Source organism: Pezoporus occidentalis, unplaced genomic scaffold (genome assembly GCF_034315485.1).
Source record: "Pezoporus occidentalis ecotype Australia unplaced genomic scaffold, CSIRO_AGI_Poc_V1 ctg128, whole genome shotgun sequence".
NCBI lineage: Eukaryota > Metazoa > Chordata > Aves > Psittaciformes > Psittacidae > Pezoporus > Pezoporus occidentalis.
In genome coordinates, this window is record NW_026913082.1 from 575,873 (window position 1) to 581,223 (window position 5,351).

Sequence of the window (5,351 nt, forward strand, 5' to 3'; positions counted from 1 at the left end):
AGGAACTGAGTCATGCAGCACCCAAAAAAAACTAAGCTTGAAAACTAAAAACCCCATGTGGCCAGGCTTTCAGAGATCTCTTTGCAATGACTTCAGCTTTGAAAGCAAAGCATGGGCTGTGCTGTGCACCAAAGCCTAACACAGAAGAAACCTGAGAAAGGTTTTATATAGAGTCAAATCATTTTACTCTACTACCTTTGAACACCATCCACTAAGCAGCAAGGGACTCCCCTTCATTTCACATCAGCCTGTAATATTTTCTATGGGTTAATTTATTCCTGTCACAAACCCCACGCTGAATACACACCCCAGCAGAAGAGCCAACTGCAAAGTGACTCCCATGGTTACAATTAGGCACATTTTCCAGAGTGCCATCCAATTCCAAAAGAAAAAAATTACCAAAACCAAGAACAACACAACAAAACCATGCAACCAATACTTGCAAAACTTTCCCTAGAGCTTTTGGAAGGTATTTATATATATATAGGTTTCAGGAAGAAAATACAGAAACGTAGTCTGCCCAAGAAATCCGCAGAGCCACATGAGTGACTGCTTGTGGCATTATATGCAATTTGACTTTCAAGTTTAAAATACTTCCCCAAAAAACATGGAGTCCCTCTGCGTTTTATTAACCACAGGAAAAGTTTTGCTTCTAGAAAAGATAGTAGGTTATCAAGTAGTGGTTTGGCTATGCTGCACTGGCATGTTCAGCAAAACGGAATCCCAGCTATTTTTAGGTTATCTGTGGCTCCTGTTTAAGCAGCAGCAAACAATATTTTACACAACTGTGATGATACACCTAACTTAGGTAATACCATGCCCAGCTACACTTCAATTTTATAATAAAAACATCAACAAGTATCTCATTTTGGAGATGCACTTTACCATGCTGAAATAAAGAGCTTTCATTTTATAGCTACATACACATTGGAAATAAAGACAAAAAAACAGAGTCAGAGGTACAGGTAGGGGCAGCTCAAAAAGAAATCTCTCCATGTAACACGAAAATGCTCTTAGTCCACCTGCAGCCTCTGAATCCTGACGTCGGAAAGGCAGGATGTTATTTACATTACTACTGAAGACAGAGTCTCCTTCTTGTTTTTAAGAATCAAAACATACAGGCCTAACCGTTGTAGCTTTCTGAATTGAAGCACCTCCCATGCATGGGGTTAGTGGAAAATAAGGTCTCACTTCTGCTAGTTACATCTTTTTTTATTTTAGCATTACAGACATTTATTTAGCGGTAGAAAAAGCATCTCCATTAAGTGATCTTTCTCTACACTTCATCTGTCCCAGAGCCCTAATGCTTTCACTGGCTTGTCTGTAACATTTGTTGTTTGTTTAGAGGAAGCTTAAATCAGTGTGTGGAAGTATTAACAAAGTAGTTGAACTCTCTTGCTACAATAAGTAGTAAATATTGCCAGAAAGCATAACAAGTGCTGCCACACTTTAACAAATAAGAGCTCATTTGAGAACAGAGGAAACAGGGACCCCAAAGTAATGATTCCCCAGCAACAAAAGCAGAAATTAGGTGAATGTCAAGATGAGGGATGTTGGTAACTCAGACAGCATTTGTTTTAAACAGCAGCAAAACAGATTCCTCAGATATATGCCTACTGAAATTCAAACTGTGATTAAGGTTGATCTATTTAAATTGGTTAATCCCAGCAGAAAGATTTTGAAACCACCAGCTAGGGAAACCTCTGTTCAGTTTACAGTGGAGCAGATCTTGACTGCTCAGCACCCAAAATTCCATCAATAAACTAAGTTTTTAACTGGTATCTCAGTAGCTGATTGAATGCTTTTGACACCCAGCAGTATTTCCCCATGTGGAAAGCTAGGCCAAGAGAGTGAACTTTCAGCTGCCACTCAGCTCCTCTCCCTAATTCTGTTACCCATATGGGCAGGGCAGACTTTGAACAACAACATACTGGTTTGGTTTCTTTTGTGCCTTTTTCCCTTCCCCTCCCAGTTCTCTCTTCACTTGATTTCTGAAGAAATTAAATGCTAGAATTTACATCGAATTTCTGTTCTGATGAGGTTTGAAATACACCATTAAGTTAGTATTATATAAAACATGTACTTGACAATGGCCCTGCTAACTGAAAAGCCCTGAAGGTATTTATGTGTAGGTTTATTAATACTTGGTTTCTTAGCACAAGTTATCCTGTACAGAGAGCAGGTTTGCCATCTAAACACTGTATAGTTAGAAATCACCCTTAGAAGATTTGGGGGTTTGGTTTGATTCACTGCTCATTTCATGCTCTAATGTTAATTCAGACTCAAAGGGAAAAGATGTTTACTTGTTCTTCAAAGCAACAAAACAGGCTTAACAAACTTGATCTTCAGAGATAACCACCACCCCTTTTCAAAAAAGAATCATCTCAAATTTACTACAGAACTGGGTGTTAATTTTTTTTTTAACCTGGCTACTATTTCAACAGCTTGATTTTTAGTTACCCATCTCTTCAAAATAAAATATGAAAAACAAATGACCAACCCAATTTATTTAGAAATATTCTACATACTTCTCACAGCAGAACTTTAAACTACAGGACAGACTAGGGATGGGTGGAGGACAGTAACTCCCTCTCATTTTTTCACTCATGTTTAACAGCACTCCACTTCTCATATATTCTTCTCCTTTATGAAACTTTCACATACAACTGGATCAGAAAAAGACATGCTAATAAAATATTTTTGAAATTTAAAACCACAAAAACTTAGGAGTGAGCCTGAGAGGTAGACACAGTATTCAGCTCCAGTTTAAACACTCCAGATTTTCAATTTTGGCACCGCAGATCTGTCTGGACTCAGATTCAGGTAACCTTTTAGTATCAGCTTTATTGTAAGCATTACTGGGCTGAAACTCAGAGCCTTTTTTCCTTCTTCAGAAGCCCACAAACATCTATGGGATGTACAGTGAAAGAATTAGAGCATGCAGTTACACTAAAAAAAAAACAAACAAGTAATAAGAATAAATTTATAAGACAACCTAAAGGCAATTAAAGAGAAGCACAGATTTCAGCTAGAATTCAAGCAGATGTGCCTCAACTTAAAAGCTAATTTCCACGTTCCTGTGGAAGAGACACATTTACTTGCTTTTGCGGGGGGGGAATGAGACTGCACCACTGCCTCTTAGGCCAGTTTATCTGAAAAATCACTTTCAGAATCAGACAGCCTCTACTAAACCCTAGTACAGCTGCAGCAAACTTCCTGGCTTTCATGGAAGGTGATGAGATGCTCTAATAGTGACTTAGGCACAGAAGCATCACAGGGGAGGAGATGCAGCACCAAACACACACTGTATATACACTACAAGCACCCTACAAATACATCTTGTGGATTACACAGACTTCCACAAACATTATTTATGCATTTCCTCACAAATACCTTTTATGAGAAAGGAAGCAATAAATTGCCATTTCACAAACAATACCCTGGCAGAGTAGAAATATTCCCCAGGAAGTCTGTTACAGAAGAAGAAAGTTTAAAAGACAGCATGTCTTTTTCTTTTTTAACATTACAAAGGGTAACACCCCCCCCCCCCAGCATTTAAAGTCTGAGAGCTGCTGGCAGTACTACTTCAAGTGGAACCTATTCTATCCTTACCTTTTAAAGCAAGTAGATGAAATTTAAGTCATGATGATTTAAGATACTAATGCCACAACAGCTAAGCAGAGCACTGGGCAAATTATCAATAACAATGAAAGTGGCTTATGCAATCCTATCAGTTCCTGAAAGCAAGCCAGTTTTTACTTTTAATTTTGTTTTTGGCTTCTACTATTACCTCAAATAACCAATAAAATTATTATTTTCTTTAAATCCAAATTCCCAAGTAAATATACTCCACGAAGAATGTTTCCACATACCCAACTACTGGTTTAAACAGGCTGAAGAGCAAAGAGCTCCAAGCTAAATCACTGTTTTATTAACACAGTCTTAAAACATTAGTATTCATTTAAAACAACAACACAAGAGCAAATAAACAGAAGAAATACAAGTGATAAAATTCACATTTTAAGCTAGATGTTACCACTGACAGACGCTGTCAAATGCAGGTGCCCAACTGCAATGCTAATAACAAAAGGAGGTTCTTCACAGAGCAGCAGCACGGCATATTCACAGTAAGTAGCCCTTCGCACGGTTTTGGGAAGGGAGGTTGACAGCAGCCAGCTATACATCCAGCTGCGGTGAAAGAGTAAATACGTCTGCTCATTGTTCACACTCGCACACAGCACCCGAAGCACAGCACGGCAGCACCCCGAGTCACTTCGAAGCCGGGAGCTTCCCGCCCGCTCGCCCCACGACTCGGCCAATACAGGGGTTTCACGCACGTTCCCACCGGGCCGCTGCCCGAGGCCTCCCGGCCAGGCTCCGCAGACCGAAGCACAGGCGGGGAGCTCCCGGCCGAGGCCTCGGGCCCAGCGGGACGGTTGGCGAGGGAGGCGCGGCCGGTTCTCGGCGCCAGGGGCTGCACCGGGGAGGGAGGGGAAGGAGGATTGGGGGCGGAGGTTACCGTGGTTCCGCGATGGCGGCGCGAGCTCCGTGCGCGGCCCGGCGGACAGGACACGCCGTTCCATGCAACACCGCAGGATCCCAAAATGGCTTCCCGGCCCCAACAAAGCCCAACGGATCTGACCCGGCCTCCCGGAGCCTTCCTCGTCACTCGGCCGCAAAGCCCGGACGCACGGGCGGCTTAACCAGCCGGTTACCCTGCGGGGAGGCCGGGCCGCGGAGGCGGACCCAGCGCGCTGTAACGGCCGGGCGCCGGTGGCCAGGGGAGGCACGGTTTACCTACCGGTTGCCTCGCCTTCACCTGCCCCAAAACCACCAGTTTAGAAATCAACTGACAAAATCAAACCCAAACCACACTCTTCATGACTAACTCCTACACCCGAACGCCCAAAATGTCCCCAACTCCTAAAATCACCAACCCACAGCCCGATGCAGTAGCACAGATTTAAAGACACATACATGCTGCATTTACTAATGTACAAACGTTAAAAGCTTGCTAAGCCTGTCCATAAAGCCCTTCATGCAGAACACTTACACTCAACACCCAGTCACTTCCGTGATATTATGATGAAAATTAGCAAACAGTAACACACCCACATAGGGGAATTAAACATTATTGTTAACCTGGGAATTCTACAGAAGCAAGAACCTAGAGTAGCTGCAAAGCACTAAGATTTTTTTTTAATAAGATTTCACTTCCTTTTTGTGTAATGTTAAACTGCAAACGGTGGGATAGAGGGATTGCAAGTACTGCATAACCCTCCTTTCCTGTAATGTGTTACAAGCAATTCCTCTTTTTAATAATTAATAAGATAAGGCAAACCAAATACTTT